At 46.6% G+C, this 20,003-nt stretch overlaps 1 protein-coding gene across 1 annotated transcript in view; it reads right to left on the reverse strand.

Moving 5' to 3' along the window:
* LOC119195081 (steroid hormone receptor ERR2-like) overlaps positions 1–20,003 on the reverse strand; it is a 94,016-nt gene that overhangs the window by 40,253 nt on the left and 33,760 nt on the right. The window lies entirely within an intron of this gene.

Here is a 20,003-nt window from a genome sequence, read left to right on the forward strand (position 1 = left end):
CAGCGTTTACGTGGACAAAATAAGAAAAGACAACACGTCAAAACAACAATAGCAGGTACGTAGGAACGACCGCGGCGAGGAATGGCCAGCGACACACAGCGCGCCGGTCTTCCCATCACATGGGACGTCAGACATGTTCTCGCAGCACTCGAGAATGGCCGCCGCTCGGGCCGCACTCCGCCGCCTCGTCATTCGTCTTGCATTGCCGCGCGCGAGCCCTCGCCTCCACTCAAGGGAGAGATGAAAGGGGGACGGACGGTGCTGTCTGGGGAGAAGTGCTGGCGACGTGGTGGGGGGGGACAATCCGTCACCAGCAGTCATCACGTTAGAGCCGAGCCACTCACTGGATGAGGGAGAGTTAAATGGGAGGCCCGGGCAGAGGAGAGATGATTAAAAATGTGCATGAAATGAAATGCAAATACTTATAATACTGAGCTCAAAAATCACAGCGGGATGGGAATTGGGGAGGGGGGGAGGGGGTGGGGGGCAAAAGATACAATCAGAGAGAGAAAAAACAACACAAGGAATATTCAAGATAATACACTGGTCCTATTTTATCCTTTTCACACCGATGGTTCAAGTGTTCAGCCTCATGTTTACACCCCCCCCCAAAAATAACCCACAAACACACTTCGGCATCCAATAGGAGCTGGCACTGCACATGGGGGTGGTGGGGGGGTGTGTGTGGGGGGGGGGGGGGGTGAAGGACGTCTAGATGTACCGCCCCGTTTCATGACACAATAAATGACTGTGGTCCAGGGGGTTCCGGCAAAAACAAGAAGCGCTATTTCAATTCCACCTCTTTTAGCGGGATGAGTGATGAACCCTGGGTACGAGGTGCAGTGTTGTGGTATTAACATACCGCCGGGGCCAGAGCGCCACACTAAATCAGGAGCCTCAGCCCATTTGTTATTCTAATGACAAGCAACAACAAAAAAAGAAAAGACTAAAAGTAAAAAAACAAGGGAAGGCCTTAAGGACGAATGACTTTGGGGGACTGGTACTTTTAGTACATCATTGTTTAAGAGAAGCTTTCTACTTCAAGTATTAACACAGTGATTTTTTTCTTCTTCTTCACAGTAATAGAAATGATGACGGATAAGGGGCCCGTATGCCATGCCGGAGTCACACTAATCTACACAAATGTGACAAAAGCAATCTCTTTGAGTGCTAAAATTAAAAGTATAACCCAGGTAAAGCCAGATTTCAATCAATGAGAGAGACCTCTTAAAATCACATTAAAAGGCTCTCTACTTCAAATCACTTTTTGCTCCTCTCCGAGGTGTTTCAACCAGCAGCTGCTCATCTGACCCAGCGGATCATAAATCAGCTTTCAGGAGCAGAAAGGAGGAGAAAAGACGGACGATTCCAGTGAACTCTTCGGATTGAATAATCAATACTGAAAAAAAAAAAATTGCTCGGCTGTTTATCAACGTCTGCGTTCAGCGCTGAAGCACCAGTCCTGTAATGTATATTTCATTAACACTTTTATACTCATTGATTACTCGCTCTGTAGTTTGTAAATTACGTGTATATTGATCTTGCTCATCATACAGTTTGGGCTTTTACTGTTGGCCATTTGAGCCACTGATAAAGAGATCACTATTGAACTCTGTATAATAATTCTTGAGCTATTTTCAGTTATTTATTTATGCACTATTTATAAGTAACAATGCATTGTCTTGTGTATATTATTATAAAAAGTACCATTGTCCAATGTATCCTCCTTCAATGGCTCATACGATATCTATGTGTTATCCTGCGAATGTCCCTGCAGTGCAGAAACTGTTTAGGCACTAGAACTACTTTATTATTATTATTATTAGGAACTAGGATGTTTATTTCTCTATATGAAATAAGTATGCCAGTTAATTAGGGATGTAGGTTACAGAACAAAAGCAAGATGAAATATGTGAATGTTGACTTTTGATGTCTCGTGGGACACAAACCGCTTTCTCCTGGGTGAAAAGTTCATATTATTATATAGATCACGACCCATCCATCGACCCCCGACCTCTCAAACGCAGACTTTGGTAATCAGACTTCCCGTCGCCCTGCACATCCTTGCTTGTGTTTAGGAGGGCTTTTTGAGTGTATTAAACATAAACTGTGAAGGTTATTAGATTAATCAAATATTTCTTTTGTGGCAGCAAACCGATTTATAAAGGAACAAAAGTCAATAAAATCACTTCCAAAGGACGGCGCTTTTCTGCAGCATCACAAGGTGGTTCTTTGTTCCGAGGCCAAAAATATTGATCAATGGTGATGAATAGAAAATACAAAAGAAGAGAAATACCAGTCAGAAATACCATTTATTCTCATTATTTGAGATCATTCCAAAAGGGACACGGAAGTCAAAAGATGACCAGGAGTGTCCCCGTGAGTCCTGATTACACCCGTTGAGAGAGCCTCGGCGCGGGCGGGAGGGAAAGAGGCACCGCTCGGATCGATGGCGCCGGATCGATGATCAATAGGCCGCTCTCACAGATACACTTCCTGCTGACGCTCACAGCTCCTGTTACACAGATGAAAATGGGTGGGCGGGGCCACCGTGTGATGATGATTTATGTAAGCGGAGCAGATGGTTCATTTTGGAGAGAGAGAGAGAGAGAGAGAGACAGTCTGATAGAGACGCCTGAATGTCACCGCCTGGACAGTGAGGGACTATTTTAACGTTCTTGCCGATGGACTCCTGCTGGTCACCAGGTGAAGATAAGACCTACTGAACTAATCACGGAATTTACCAGAAGTGGAAAGTACTGTTTTGATGTGAAAGACTCCAAAATCACTGCGTAGGTAAAATAAACAAAAAAATCATAATTTTAATGTAACATTGGGGATGAGATAAAGAGGAGGAAGATACATTTAAATGCTTAGTTTGAACCACCTCAAAATGAATGGCACAATATATATATATATATATAGGCAATACATTTTTTTCCTGCAGCACTGTGGATGACATTGTATCACAATCACTTTACAGCTTTTATCTTGAGAGTGAAAATTTTATCATCTGTCCAACTGAAACAAAAGGAAAATGTTCCACCTTACTGGGCGACACTAAACTTAATTAAAGGCTGACATTTTCCAGAGCTATATTAAAAGGACCAATGTGGAGGATTTAGTAGCATCCAAACCACGGAATTCAGCTTTGTTCTTCCTTTCCAGTGAGACGTGTAAAAGGCTAAAGGCTCTCCAGGAACCAGCGTTTGGTTTGTTTGCTCTCGGCTCCTGTGTGAACACGGCTGGAGCCACACAGGGGACTCCATGAAGGGGACACACTCCGTGAAGGGGACACACTCCGTGAAGGGGACACACTCCCCGCGGCACGAGCGCCTCGCTCTGATGTCTCCTACAAACAACACACATCGGCTCCTGCTTCACGGGGCCAACAGTGTCCCACCAACCGAAGCAGCGGGTGACAAAATGCCCCCGAAAAAACACGCCCCGTTCTCGCCTCACCTCCGTCACACCGACGCGCGCACAAGAGGTGAACACCTGGGCCCGGGGTTTCCGACCTGTCAGTCACCCACGCCTCTCACAGCCAAGGTCTAGTGACAACTGTTAAATCGGAGCACGCCTTCATTGCCGCCGTGGCTAATGCTGTTAACTATGGAGAGCAGCATTGCGGCTAACGCGTCCTGCGTAACTCTAATTACCCCCAAATGAGTCCCGCTCCTCCTCCTCCTCCACCTCCTCCTCCTCCTCCTCCTCCCTCCTGGTGCCCGACCCAACGTCTCAGGCCACATGACGGCGTGCAGGACCGCACGTCGTCACAGAACAGTTACTTGTCATTTTCACGATCTGAACTTTAGCCGCCATTTCAGCTCAATAAAGATGCCACCTACCCTCCCCCCCCCCCCCCCACAGACCCCCTCCATGACCCCCTCCCCGACCCCCTCCTCTTCAGGATCCAACCTCAAGTTACCCCTAGCGACTCTGTCCACCCGGCTCTTAGCCGAGGTAAATTGGGTTAACGCACACTAAGTGTCCCATCGTTAGCGTTGTTAATTGACTACTGCGTGGGATAATTAACAGGGAGCGGACTGCCTACCTCTCTAATCTTATTTAGGTCATTTGCATTTAAAATGGTTTTGGTCTCTCTGGCAAAAAAATAAATAAAAAGGCTCACAGACATCAATCTTCACGGGCGAGTCGGACGGAGCAGAACGTGATATTGGTGCTGAAGCATTTTGTTTGAAATGTCGTGGTTTCAAAACTGTACTCTGCGGACATGTGAACGCGTGGCTTTGAAACAAAACAGGAAGACGAGGAGCAGTAACTTTCAGAGGAGCGCAGCGGCAAAAATGAGACCCGACGACTTGATGTTCTGCAAACCGAGGGGCTGCGAGGCCGCGTCCACGCGTCTCCCCCCGCTCCTCGATCCGACTGGTGCCGTGGTCGACGGGTTGGTGCCGTGGTCGACGCACCTCCAGATGAACGTTTCCCTTTGTCGAAGCACCTTCTGTCCTAATTTTGGCAATGACACCAGCGCTCGGTAGCTACGGGCGAGACGCGCGGCCCGAGCGCTCCTCCCCATTCACAGGAGCATTAACACAGCACATTAGCTCTGTGGAGTGCGGGGGGGGGATGAGAGATGAGCTCACGCCGCCGCCCCGGGCAAAGTGAAGACGTACACTAAAGCCAGCTGCCATCTATTATGGATAGCCCGTGCCGACCCCCACTGTCGGTGTTACCGGGGGTGACAGTGGCGTCCTTGCCGAGGCGTTGACCTTCCTTGGCGGGGAGAGGGCGCCGGGCAGATTAAAAGTGGACTGGCTCACCGTGCAGTCCAGGCGTGCCCCTGATGTTCTGCCCAGATGGTAACCACACACACAAACAAATTCACACACACACACACACACAAACACGCACGCACACATTCTGGTGCATCCTGGGATGGCAGATGTGGGGTTCGAACACAGGCGCTCCTCAGGGCGCTCAGCCTTCAGAGTCTATACACTCTACAGTCCCCCCCCCCACACACACCCACCCACAGAGCAACATGTGCACACACACACACAGACACACACACGGACCCCACACTCCGTTCTCAGAGGTCTAACCAACCCTCACCTCCTCCACCCTGCTTCTGAGTGTTTCTCCATTACTTAATTCTGGCTGTATGTACGTGAATCATCCATCACTCACTCAATCAGTCCATTGAATTTCATTTAGTGCGGTGTTACACAGGGCATGTGATTGATTCACTGGTACCTTTTCACTGAAGCTTGAATGACACACAATGCTGGTTGGTAGGCGCTCGCGCGCACACACACACACACACACACACACACACACACGCAGTTATACGCTGCTGCACTGGTTCTGCCAGCGGGTGGGGGGGTGGGGGGGGGGGGGGCGTGCCCATGATGCCAAAGAAGACCCCTTCGAGATTCACTCAAGGTCGCCATGTCCAGCTGGCCTTGCCAACATCTGTTCAGAATGGCCTCAAGACTGGCATGAGAGAGGCTGCTCCGCGCTGCTTGACCTTGGAACCAACGCCACATTCAGGAAAAAAAATGTCCTCCTAGTTACCGCCGGAATGAGGTTGAATAAAGTCCTTACACAGCAAACATTTTCTATTAATTCTATTAATGCTAGCAAAGAGGTTGATTTTTTTTTTACCCACTAGTGTACACGGTTTCGGCTATAGGTTCTTCTTTTCTTTTTTTTTTAAGTATGATTTTGGCAGTGAATCTCAAACCAATCCGGCATGAGAATCTTTAAATGTGAGGGTTTGTGAGAGAGGAACAGCCTTTGGTGGTGGCTGCATCAGTAGGTGTAACCGCTCGTGGACAGAAAGATGATTGACCGCTACCGACGCTTCCCGTGTTTTAATTCTTCATGGAGGTTGTTCTCAGCCAGCAAGGCTATCGATTTTCCTATCAAATACGAAAACAGGCATTGTGGAGAGGCCGCAGAGGTCAGTGTAAATTAGAGCAGAGGTGTGTGTGTGTGTGTGTGTGTTTGTGTAAGGGTGTCCCTTCCTCCCCTCCCCTACATCCTCATTGTCACTCCCCAAAGGCCTCTCTGTTAAATTGGCTGACAGATAATAAGATCATACAGGAGAGTACAGACACAGAGACCTTTGTCCCACAATACGACACTCTTACTTCTGGTTAAACTGCATCATATTTGAGATGAAACCTTCTCAAGGGTTTTTCTTTTGAGCAAAAGACAGTTATAATATATGACTCAAATATTTGATTGTGATATTAATTATCAAGCCATGTTTTATGTCCCAGATCCCAAGTCATTATTTTATTTGCGCGTCATGAAACGATACGTTTGATTTTATAAATAGGTCCAAAAACAACAACAAAACGATTGATTTGAATTCTCAAATCAAGACACATCGTAGATTAAACAATATTACTGCGGAACTAAGTTTTAACTTAGCTTCGTCACGGGAAGTTTAGGTATTTTTAAAATGTTAAAAACAGTTAAATTCGTAGATTGAACTCATTTGCATGACAATAATGGTCATAGTAGTCTCTTTCCACAAACAGAAATTCATTTCGACACAGTTTTCAGTGGCGAGAGTGAGTGTCAGCCATTGACAGACATTAGATGTGACAAACAGAGGTTTTAAACTAAGATCATCCATTGGTCTTCCCCTTATATCTTAAGTCTCTTACACAAAATAAAAACCCAAACAAGCCACCAATCTACCACCTGCTTTGCATGTATCCATAGTATTCATATTGAGATGGGCAGCTTTCCTACACAACACCCCTCAATGGATCCCTATAGCGTGTCCTCGGGCCTTCTGCCCCAAGGGCTCATGGGATACGAATACTCCCTGGGGCTGCCGTTTTCACAGCCTGTGAGAGAAGCACTCGAGAGAGAGAGAGAGAGAGAGAGAGAGAGAGAGAGAGAGAGAGAGAGAGAGAGAGAGAGAGAGAGAGAGAGAGAGAGAGAGGAAAGAGAGAGAGAGAGAGAGGAAAGAGAGAGAGCGAACAGTAGAGGAGCGGCGGCAGCATTTCTCTGTTTGCTTGATGTCACTATAATGGAAATATGCATAAGTGAGAAGCGGCATAGTGGCCCTTTGGGGCCCGAGAAGTACAAATATTTTAATAACAAACACTTTCAGTGTTTGCCTCCTGTGACGGCACCTGGGTATTATTTCACATGGAACGCAGTGAGCCGGCGCCGAGCTCTGTATGCATAACGACATGTTTTCAGCTTTTACTGGAAGAGATTTTTGTGCTGGGGAAAGTTTTGCTGGTGATGTGTCCTTTGGAGAACTGTCATTAATCAAAAGTCAAAGTCACCTCAGATCTCACATTAGAATAGACCGGTTTAGCTACAGCTGAAATTGCAGCTGACCCCTCGTGCCCTGAGCACTTATTCAAAATCAGCAACACGGCCATAGGGGGCTAAAACAACCAAATTGGGTGAGGTTGCAAGAAGCTAGTAGGACTACTGAGGGAAAATACCAAATAAAGCAAAGCAAACAGGCAATCTCCAGGGTTTCCTCGAGCTTTCTAATGGTCTTGATAGTAACTTATAGCTTTGGATACACTATAAATGTTAATGACAAAAGAGTATGACGACACATGTAAAAAAGAGAATAGCGGCGTTCACGCAAAAGTAGGAACATATCTCCACTGCAAAAGGAGCAGTTTAATATCAGAAAATACTAAAAAGCACCTGTCAAAAGGTGGTAAACTCCAGTTTGACCAAATTACTAAACAGTACACCTTGTGCAATAAATCCCAAACTTCAATCTACCTACTACTACTAAGTTATGTGAGCTGTCCATAACAGCAATGTTTGATGTGCAAACAATTATTTTACTATTACTTTTAATATATTAGAGGACAAGTCCAGCCAAAAGCCCTCAAACCAACAGATTCTAGTCTCTCCATGATAAATGAAACGTGCTTCAGAAAACAAGACATACAGTTATTCTTGCTTTAGAAAATCTCTCATTCTCGAGAGCTCGTCCAAATGTCCCTGCATTTAAGAAAGAAAAAAAACCCAGACTCGGCTGAGAAAGTTGGACTCCCGTCTCGGATTTTGCCAATGAGCCGTCATTCATATCTCAGGGCCCAACAACTTTCATCTGCCCTGATTCCTCCCGACCTCCCCCATTCATCACTCCCTCTCTCTCCCGCAACGCACGCTCCTCCCGACGCCCCGCGTCGTCCATCACGTCCGGTGGAATAGAGTTTCTCCAGCTGTCAATTTAGGAAATGGAGTGACGAGCGGGACCTCCCGGGACCCCGCACTAATCTCAGCCTGCAAATGTTACGGGAAAAAAATGGACGCACGACTCCAAGGAAGCGAGACCACGCGCCAACACAAACGCATCCCGTCAGGGCGGCGGGAGCCAACCACACGGGTTCATCTCCTTATTTACGCTTGTGGCCGTGAGGTCACGCTTGGTTGCACTTTTACCACATGTATGGAGCCCTTAGCTTCATCTTAAAAATGAGGCTGCTTTACGATAAACTCCCCCCCCCGGCCGTCAGCGCTGCTGATGCTGTCAGAGCCATGCGGTGAAAAATGCAGGGGTCCCACAGTTATGCGTCCCTGGGGGGGGGGGTTATAGGTATCATCGGCGGTCACATGACAGGTGTGGCGAGTGAGACCCTCGCTCATCACTCTGCCGAACGGTCCTCAGGCCGCTGATATTAGGACAATTTGAGGAGGGGGTCCCATGGTTTGTCTTTTTGTCATCTTCAGACTGTTGGATTTCATTCATGCATAATTCACTATGAATTATCTGGCCTCCTCCGGTTGATGTTCCAATGAAACAGATGATTTCCGCCCGAAGGACTCACTGGCTCCTTTGCAGAGAGAGGCTGTGCAAAACAGAAGGACAGTAGTTATTCCATCGGCCGGCCACTTGTAATCACCCTTGTGGTTTAAGAGGTCGAGGGGTCAGGGGTTATGGGAGAGAAGGACCCGAGGGGCCGTCATAAAACACTCGCCACACTTCAGCCCTCGTTTTTCATGCCAGAGCTCGATGTCGCTCATTCATCTTGGTTAGGGAAGTCTTTTCCTTTAATAGACAATAGGCGTCACAACCCGGCACAGAGACCAATTTAGATTTTATTGTCGCAGTTATGTTTAGAGCATCATGATGTGTGCGTTTTTGTTTGTTTTTGCACCGTTCTTTTTTTTAAGCGGAATCAATGGAACCTGGTGCCACCGTTTCGGACAAATGTTTGTGCGTCGAGATAATGCCCGGTACAAGATCTACAGACGCCTTATTCATAATCACTTCCCTCATCGCGTCTGACGGCAACAGAGGTTTTCAAAGTCAAACCCCCCCCCCCCCCGGGGTGGCGACAGTGGCTGCTCGCCCTCCTCCACATCTGCATCGCGTCTTTCAGAACTCGCCAACGCAGAAAGGAACAATCAAACGGGCCGACAAAACAAATGAGATTCCCTTACATTAGGCAACCGTGTAATCACATTTCCAATGTTGTCTCTTTCCCCATATATGCTCCGTCCTGTCAAAATATTGGAGCCAAAATGAAGGTGGGCGGGGGCCGGGTGTGGGGGGGGGGGGGGGGGTCACAGTGCAGCCCGGGCCTCCCTCCGTCAGCTCTGCATACGGCGCTGAGACGTCTCATTTAGTGCGTAACGGCAAACGACGTTACAGGTGGAAACGCTTTAGGGGACGCATTAATCCCATTTGTGTCCCGACCCGTTTCAGAACGTGCGCGCCGCTGCACTCATGAAATGAGAGAGACGCCGCGGCGATCAAATGGATGCAAAGTAAACGTTTCCAAGGACTTCAGTTGGACACACAAAGGAACCGTCGTCGCCGAGAGGATCTGCATCCAGAGACGGAGAAGAGACTGCTGCTTTTAAAATGTTGAGCAACGGGTGCTTGATGTAATAAACTAAACACGATGACGTTCAAAGAATAAAATTCAACTCGAAAGGGCTCTGAAAGGAGAAGGAAATCGTGTATTTATTTATTAAATCATAATGTGTTACTACAAAATAGTAACCGAGAGACATTTTTTGATACTTTGAATATGAAATGCCGCCTATAGTTAAATACTACCCTCTAGTGGGCGTTACAATGATGCTGGACTTTTAGTCGTTAACCAACAAGAGGAAACTGCAGTTTATTTTCTGAAAGAGACAACAATTTCCTTTATATACTTTTAATCTTCACGCCAGATAAGATGATTCTGTTTGATCATTGATACGGTTCATGAGTGCCTCTTTAACCCCAATGAGAAAAATATCCAGGAGAAAAAGATGCTCAGCTGTGTTTTTTTTAAATTTTTTATTTCATACCGTGGGAGAACACCTGCTCAAACGAGAGCGTCTCAAAACTGTGTTCACACACACACACACACACACACACACACACACACACACACACACACACACACACACACACACACACACACACACACACACACACACACACTACTAGAGCTTTTTGACAATAAGTCGATTAAACAAATTAACCCAGCATTTTGTCGGCAACTTTTTAAATAATTGAATTTGTGATTTTCCATGAAAAAAAAAACCCAACAACAACAAACTTCAAATAAGAACATGCCTCTGGTCATTTTGTAAACTATCTAAACTAACCAGCAGATAACCAATAATAAAACGGATCACCTGCACTGCTCACTTCACTCTTACTGCCACAGTGTGTCGGCTGAATGACACACGTCACCTTCTCCCTGCTCTTAGCATTCTCCTCCTTGGTCACGTCCAATTAGCCATCCCCCCCTAAGCACTCTCTCATCAGGCTAGCCATAATCCACTCGTCGCGCCTTGATTTGGCAAATAAATCACACGCCGAGTCCCCCCCCCCAGACTATTTTCTCTCCCTCGCTCCGCCAGCACAGCCGCTGCTGTCTTTTTAAGGCCCCGTCTCTCCCTCAGCCTCGTTAACCCTGTCCAGAGTTTCTACGGTGACAGTTTCTGCCAGGCCTCCTCATTGGACATGGCAGCCGGCAATTTGCATGCCAGACTATTTCTCTTCATCATTGGGCCTCTCTCCCTCCTCACCCCCCCCCCTCTCTATGCTAGAAGAATTGAGAATAACTCAGCAACGGACGGCAGACGGCATGCACGTCCTTGTCCTACAAGGTTACGAATCCATTTCATCTGTGCAAGAGGGGAGTGAATTAAAATAAATGATGGCCGGACGTTTATTGCATTCTGGGGGTGAAGGAGGGATTGGGGAGGAGAGGCAAAAAGTTGCGGAGTGAGACTGGTGTCTCATACAGAGCCAGGCCGGCAGACAGAGGCAGCGGACGTCACGGAGAGGAAGGAGGGCGAAGTGAGCGTTGGTCTGTGAGCGTCCGTCCGAGCGCTCGCCGCTCCGGGGTCACGCGGCTCTTAACGCGTGTCAATGTATTCGCCGTTGCCCGTGCGACCCCGCGCTGCACACGCCTCAGGGCCGACCCCCGCAGGGGAAAATACATATTCTACACTTGAATGTTATTGGCTTGTTGATGGGGTTCACCGTGTTTGTTTCTGTTCTTCATACATCAAAAATGAAACAACGTTCATTCCGGAAAGTACAATTCTTTTTCACTTGTGCATGTTTTAGTTGCTTGCAGATGGATTGTAGAGTGGCCGAATAGTTACAGGATCCTGTAATCGTGGAAAGACTTGTGACTTGTGGAATATATAATTAAAAGGCGCAATTTTCTATTGGAAAATGGAATGTTTATTTGTAACCGGGGAAATTGGATTGCTTCGTTCTACGAAAAGGAGTTGATTTGAGCTGAAACCATGTCAACTTCTGGGTTCAATTGGGGGGGGAAGAAATACTTTGGATTGAGACATCTTCGCCGTGTGGCCTGCTGAACACGTTCAATATTGTGTTAGTGGTCACAATACTCGTAAAGAACGAGACCCCAAATAGCCAAAAAGTCACATTCCAATCAGCTTTTACCCTGCTTCTATTTCTCTAAATTCTTTATTTGACGTCTACATGATGATGAGCGCTGAAATCTTTGGATGGGTTGTTCTTCCTTTTGATGACCTGCAGCTTTAATACCTACGACGATGTTCCTTCCACATTTTGGACTCTTTACAGTTCATCATATTTTTTAACCTTGGAAACCGCTGCTGCGATTCAAAACTCGGCTCCGATGTTGTGAAAGGACGGGGACGGTGTTTACGGATGTCACTGGAGGACTACTGCGCATCGCTCAGAACTGCTCCTTGTTTCCGTCTGCCTGGTCCAGAAATACCTCCCTGGACCCAAAGGACCCCTCGCTAAGTGACTTTTTTTTTGCTGTTGACCACAAAGCTATCAATATGTCTGCCTCTTGACACCGGCCCACCTCTCCCTGGACGCGCGGGCCGGACTCTGAATGCTGACTATTCTGCTCGCTGCACATCTCTCCTGGACCTCATCCAGGACACTCCATTGTAATACAGTTATTTTTAGACAAGCCGACGCAAATAAATATTTATAGTTGTTCGCGGGTCAGGGGTCCCAATGAACCGCAGGGTGGATGTCAGTGAATAAACTGCAATATGTAACTGTGTAAGCAGGAATAAGGGTTCAATACAGCAGGGCATGAATAAACTGATGGGAGCTATTTGAGGAGCGGCACATGCTCGTACGCGAAAAACTGAAAAGAAACGCAGCAGAATGTCAACGTGCGGAGCCAAATCTATCAATCTATCGATGTTACTACTGGTTAGGCTTCAAAATGACTCAAGAGGAGAGCTCCCTGATGTTGCTCATTGCAACGTGGCGTTTAGATCATTCCCTCACACTGTCCCTGAATGCAGCGTTCTCATCTCCCCCGACATGTGGACGCCTGTGATACGAGCCCCCCCCCCCGGCTCGGATCGCTTTTACATTAAACTTTGGTGTGAATGGAGATGTGTGTCACCGGAAATTATTACACTTGTCACTTCACTTCCTATCAAATTTATACTTCAGAGGATACGTCTATGCAAAGAGACGGTTGTGAACTCCACAAAGCCTCGGCTCTGGGTGATGAAAGAGTAGCACAAGTAGGGAAAATGTAAGCTCCAAGGATATAAAGAAAGGAATAAAGATGCCAGAACTGTGGTTGAAAAGTAACATTTTCCTGTGGCCTCTCCTCTGACCAGAATATTGGACAGAATATGGGGGAATATTGTGTTTCTGTCATTGTTCATCTAGCAGAACTCTAAATATAGGTCATGCTCGGCCCACACATGCAAGCGTGTGCGCACAAAAACACAGTGAGTCATTGTGCGCTATTTCTACTCCTTCCACCTTTAAAAATAAATGAGATTTTAAATAAATCAACTCAAAATGCTCTTTAAAAACGGACACCCAGTACAGTGACATAACGATAGTCTCATCTATCAGGTTATAATGTTTAGATAAAGTATATAATGATAGATTATATCCAAAATGCCAACTGTTCAATGCCTGTACGAAGACTGTAAGGTACATTAAGAGGACTCCTAATAATGGTAATACAACATGTGAACACATCTTAAAGTTTAACATGTGCAGAATGTAAAGGACCCAAATCTTCTGCAAAACAACATCCAAAAGTGGAGTCGTTTCTTTCCCAGTTATTCATCACACGAGTCAGAGTGCGGTCGGGCAATACAGAGAATACTAAGAAGTCCATTTTAATTTGTGAAAGTGATGGCGTACACCTCCGTCTCAGGGACCACATGTACCCATAACGGATCAGATTTGGCCAGAACATTTTGTTCTTCTCATTTCTCGACCGTCTCAATAATGAAAAAAACAAATACATAACAGTATGTTTTTTGAACAGCAGACTGGGCAGCCGGTTGTGTATTGTGTGTGTGAGGGTGTGTGTGTGTGTGTGTGTGAGGGTATCACATATTGTCTAAGACAAGGTGTAAATATCATCATGTATACAGTCTCATATATATATATATATATATATATATATATATATATATATATATATATATATATCACAATTAGCCCAAACAGAGGCACAATTTGACCTCCCAACCGACGAGGCGTCTGAGTTGAGGCCGCATCTGGGTTGTTAAAGGAGGACCGATTAGGGGGAATGTCCACATACGTCCAGCGGCCTCTGATGCAGCAAGGGTTTATGGGACAGCGACGCGGGGCTTGGGGGGCGGGGGGGGGCCTCGGGCCCGCTTCACCTTGACCCCGCTCCCACCACTGCTGCTCTCGTCTCGGGGCTCTCCGGTCTGACCTCGTCATCCCGAGGCCTCTGGCCTCGCCTTTCCCGACGGCTGAGTTATTACCATAATTACCCAGGAGGCATTGCAGGGAGCATCCGCATGGCAGAGGCCGCCCGTGTTTAACAGAATATTTGGGTGTTTTATCGACTTTGACTCAGCCCCCAGGGCAGGCGAGAGGGGTCCTGGGTGATAAGAAAACCACTCATGTGGGAAATGAAGTGGATCATTTCACAGACTGAACAAGAAGGGGATGAAATATACTGTTAATGCAGCAATGGCCGGTGCATATATATGTCATATATTCTCTCAGACATGGTGGAAATATGCTCATATATTCAGACAATGTCAAACAGAAGTACTTGGGCGAGATCACAAAATAAAAAAAAACCTTTGAACCTTATAGATGAAAAAATGTATTTGGATTGCTTTGTGACAACATTAAATATTTCATGTCCTGAGGTGGAATGAAGGTGGATCACATGCTATATATTATTCATTTCGTCACAGCAGGGATCCAAATTGACAGAATGCAGCGGTTCACTTTTGGTGAAATGTTTTTTTCCCGCTGTGTAGTTGCTTACTTATTCCGCATTAGAGGAACTCAGAGACACCTTTTCCATGTCTTTGTGAATTTTCACATTTGAATTCATCAGAAGTCTAAACGCAGTAGTTCAACAGACATTCAAATTGAGCATAAGGTCATAAAAAGGTATCTCAGAAAAACAGTAAAGTACAACTGAAATGTTCCTAAAAGAAAAATTGATTGCTGTCTTCTTCTGACATAACACTTTGTGGAGAACCTGTAGGTTCCTCTCCAAAATAAGAGCGGAGGAGTCTTAGAACGTGGTCCTGTGGAGCAGCAATATTTTGAAAGAAACCTCTTCATAAATCTACGTCCAGCGTGCCGCGTCCAATAAGCCAGGAGGCCATGCATATTCATACAGTTGGAGTGAAAAGTACAGCACAGCCTGGCACGCGCAGGGCACCGGGGCCACTGGCCTCACGCCAACGACGCGCACAGAGGCGCACACTTCTATCAGTACCTGTATTCACGCATAAAAGCTGAGTCAAACCCACAGAAACACACACAGACACACTCGCCCTCATCTGCTCATTAAGGTCAACCCATTATTATACCAAGACGTACTGTATTTAGACGTTCCCGGCGCTATATAGCTACCCGTCAAACATGTCCAAGATGGCACTTAGCTGTGTGTGCCCGTGTCTTATTATGCAGACCCATCTGTGTGGGTTCAAAGGTCGTGCCCGGGCCTGGCAGGGGCTACAGGTGAGCAGATGAGAACAGTAGGGGCTCGGTTTAATTTAGCTAAGCACTACAGGATGCAGTGCGCCCCCCCCTGTCCCCCCCGTACCCGGGAAGGACGAGTTGAACTTTTCACACTGCGCCTCAGACTCGTCGTTTTCGACGCGTGGAAAGTTGAGGGAAAATGAGTAATAGAGGCTTTAAAAAAAGAGAGAAAGCTTTAAACAATGGCTCCGATTCTTTGTGGTTGAGGGGTTTTTTTTGTGTGTGAGACAAACAAAGACAGACAAGCACATACGAGTACAAATCTACATACACGCTGTGCTGTGTCACCAAGTCTCTGTTTTTACTTCCCTTTCTTTCTCCTTTTGCCTCTGACACACATCCAAGCACACAATACACACACAGAGGCATATTGAAAGAAGGTGATTGTCAGCAGTAACTCTGTGTGTGTGTGTGTGTGTGTGTGTGTGAACTAACCTGGCCGGTGCCGTCGGGGTGTGTATCTCCACACGCACACTACCATGGTGTTTGTGTGCGTGAAACTAATTTATGTGTGAGCACAAACCTACATTATGTCAGTGATTTAGAAAAGGAGACAGAGACAGAGAGACAGAGAGACAGAGAGAGAGAGAGAGAGAGGGAAGATGCACATCTTCAGTGTATTCATCCAAACCAGAAAACAGACGCTGACCTCTGGCCTTTAAGATCTTCTGTCCAACGGGAAAGCTCCCTTTTGTTTTCTGTTATTTTGACGCTTTCTCTGCCACGTGTGCCAATGCCGCCGAGATTCTAAAGGCCAATTTGCTCATTATCCAACTTGCAGCGCTTACGGGAAGAGAGGGGTTGGGGGAAAGGGGGGGGGGGGGGAATGGAAAAAGGGTCTGATTTGAGAACGAGGATAAACTAGAGAAGTACTGAAATGTGCTCCTTTTTTCTTCCCCATTCTCCGTCCTTCCCAAGTACAGCTGTTCAGTGTAACATCAGTACATATGGTAGTGAGAGCGGTTCCCTTTAGCCCAGACAGCACAAACGCAAGACTCCAGAAGTTAAGTCACCCGAAAAGAATCCCTGGCGGTACGGTAATGACATTTAACCGAGCTGAAACATAACTGGAATTACTGTCGGGCTCTTGCCATCAATCACTTGCACAAACTCTGCACATTCGTAATCACGACCAACGCCACAGAGCACGGCCTCTTTCTGCCACTGAGCTCGCGTCCAGCTCCCACGGCGCTTCGCCCGCAGCGTGGATCAGCATCAGGGGGAGTGGGGGAGTGGGGGAGGGTTGGGGGGAGGGGGGGGGGGGGGGGGGGGCGTTGCCGTTGCATATTCACGCAGAGGCCCAATGACACCTCGCCCTCCGCTGCGCCTTTCCAAAAGGCCTGGACTCAGCAGATCGCCACCCCTTTAGACCCAGATGCAAAGTGAACAGCCTTCACCTTTGTGACATCAGACCGCCACGGCGTGCCGTCTTGTGGGAGCAAGCCGTCACGGCCGCGTGCCAAAGGGCCGACGGCAGCCACGCGCCTGCAAATGACAGGGATTGGTTGAGACGTGAACCTAATCAATGTTTTATATGATCGAATGAATAAAGATTACGTGAATGGGGTCTCAGAGCTTTTTTTTGGAGGTGGGGGGGTGGGGTTCCTGCCGCAACATGACGACGGACAAAGTCAGCAACCGGATGGAGAAGGCGGTCAAATAAACGGAAGTGTTGAACGTAAACGTGAATATTGAACTTAAAGTTCTCTAGGTGTAAAAAAAGACACTTTCGTTATAGAGCAAATATATGTAGCTTAGGTTTGCCAACATTGGCTAATGGTAAATCCAGACAGTATGGAGCTAAGAAAGAAATGAAATATTCCCGTAATTTGAAAAGAAGGGGTCAGTTGGTGACGTATCTGAAGTATCACTGGGCTGGTTTTAATAATGATGCAGATGAGAATCGCTTTAACGATGACTAGAGCCCATCAGAGTCCACAAACTGAAGGGAGAGCTAATGGAGCGGAGGCAGAGGAGGAGTAAAGTTTGACCCCATTGGCTTGGAGCCCCGTCTTAACCGATCGTATCCCAAAACACAACCGGACAAGTATCTATACAACCACATCAACATATTCCAATCAATTAAGCAACCTTACTTCATTATTATATTGTATATATGCTATTATTTGTTCCCGACGCCACGTGTTCTCACCTTAAGTCATCGTCTAGCCGCCGTGGCGTTGCTTCCCCCCCCCCCCACCCCACCCCCCCGTGCATGTCTCAAGAAAAAAACCGATGACTACCACAGATGGCGGACGGATCACATGAGTCATTCGCGTCGTGCGGCTGCGATAAATGCACATCATTGTCTCCGCTGGTTTGGCTTTAAGGGCTCTCCCGTCGGCCTCCCCGATCCAACCGAGGCCCCCGAGCGTGACTCACAGGCTCGTTACCCCCAGACGGAGCTGACGTTATTGGGGCCCCGGCTCGTCGGCCCGCCGTGGCCCCGCTTGGCATTCGGGGGTTTGTCTGGATGCGCGCAGCCCGGCACGGAGCAGTCTGGACTGTGGGCGAGTGGTCAGATGCACAAACCACGCTTCAAATCGGGGTTTTTTAGTTTTTTTTAACTGACGCTTCGCCAACACAACGGTTGCCCGTCGCCGCGCAGCTCGAGGAGGGGGAAGCGCTGCGCTCGCTGTTACCTTTAGGACGGGTACAGGTCAGCAGGAATGTAAGCTGCCTAAGCATGTGTTATTTGTTTTCATCCTCCGTGCAGCATTCCTTTCCTGTGTGTCGTGCGAGACGGGGAGATTGCCCGAGAGTGACTCACTAAAACCTGAACCAGCAGTGAGGTCATCACCGGAGGACGCTGGGAGAAAAAAAAAATGAACTCTGATGGAGGATCATGTCTAGGAATCCCCAGACTGGTTGGAATAGTAGAATAAGTGTGTGTGTGGGGGGGTGATGTTATTCCTCAGCACCAGTCCAGGTCACATGAAGGTGTGTGTGTGTGTGTGTGTGTGTGTGTGTGTGTTTGTTCGGCCTCTCGATGAAGGTCAACGACCCCATTGCAGAAAAATTGATAAAACAAATGGAAACAGATTCTAAACTCAAAGTAAAAGTACAACAATTTACAAATGTTCCTCAATCGTATTTCGTCTTCTAATACAAGCAGGAACAGAGAGTGAAAGGGTGAGAGCTGAGAATTTGTGCAGATAGATTTTATAATTGATTGATAGTCACTTGATTACACACCAGTTCAACGCTACTGGGAGTTAAATGTATACCTTTCTTACATTGTCGATCAAAAGTGAACGTTTGACGGCTGAGCTGTTGTTTTGGTGTCCTTTATAAAGCAGGTACATTTCTTTTGAAAATGTCCAAAATGTTGAGTGTTTAAACTGCTCTTATGTCGATATACAGACAATAGACAGCAGATATTGTTTGTTATGCAGCATCACCTGCTGGCTCAATGGAGAACTGCCAACACAACTGCTAGCTGCCAAAGGATGTGACACAAGGGGAAAAATAATAAATAAACGTTTGATTCACTGTAGGTATATTCACTGAGGTGCATCACCCAAAATATGGAAATGATTCATTCAAAGAAGATCATTCTCCAGAGAACAAGGAGACATCACAAATGGTTGTGTGGGTCAGTTTCTTTTTCTTCTTCTTTTGGGATAAAGCTGTAGTTCAATGCAACAAAGTGGGCACGGAGGACTGTGGGAAGGTGGCTGACTGAAACATAACCCCAGGGTGCTTGTCCTAAAATAGTCTCACAGTGGCTACGGAGACCCGCTCATTCCATGCTCATTCTTGAGTCATGTAAAGAAAAAAAAGACATTTTGGATGGGAGCGCTCAAACGTCACAGAGCCAAAGTCCTGAATGAAGACATTTCAGGCAAAAAAAAAAGAATAAAAGAGAAGCAAACGGTTTCCACGAGTAAAGTCTTGAGGACAACAGACACTTGGCGTCAGAGCGTCTACAGTTCTGCTGATTAAACAGCTTAATTAAGGTTTGTGTGGCGTTTCCAGTATTGGGCAACATCTTTTTGATTGAGGCCCATCTCCATGCAAGAAGGCAAAATGACTCTCCAAAGGAGTCAATGTTCACAGATAATGCAAATAAATCTACATCATTTTTGGCTTCAACAGAGTAAAATACTTGGACAGGCGGTGCTATCATATGGAGTTGAGGAGCAAATGCCCTTGTTTTGTTTTAGCCGAATAACTCTCTATAGGATACAGGCACCTGGGCATAAGATCCAAGGCCAAATATTTACCAAGTTTGGACATTCTATGAAATCATTCTTGCGATGCAAACTGGTGGGCAAAAGAATAATAGTGAAATACCAAACCCCATGTTTGGGAAAGGGGCCTCTAGCGGCTGAGTGAGCTGTGACCTAAAATAGGTCTGAGAATGTGGATATGCTTTATGAATAGAGATAAAAACAGGCTGTGAAAGGAAAAAAAATCGAAAATATTAAATAAACGTAGGACATTGGTGCATTTAATCATTTTGAGGTTTTTACCCTCCACGTGCAGAGGGCATGGGAAATTCTGACAAAATACACTTCTCTTGAACAGTGATGCAATCATGATGGTA

The sequence above is a fragment of the Pungitius pungitius genome, chromosome 20, assembly GCF_949316345.1.
Source record: "Pungitius pungitius chromosome 20, fPunPun2.1, whole genome shotgun sequence".
Classification (NCBI taxonomy): domain Eukaryota; kingdom Metazoa; phylum Chordata; class Actinopteri; order Perciformes; family Gasterosteidae; genus Pungitius; species Pungitius pungitius.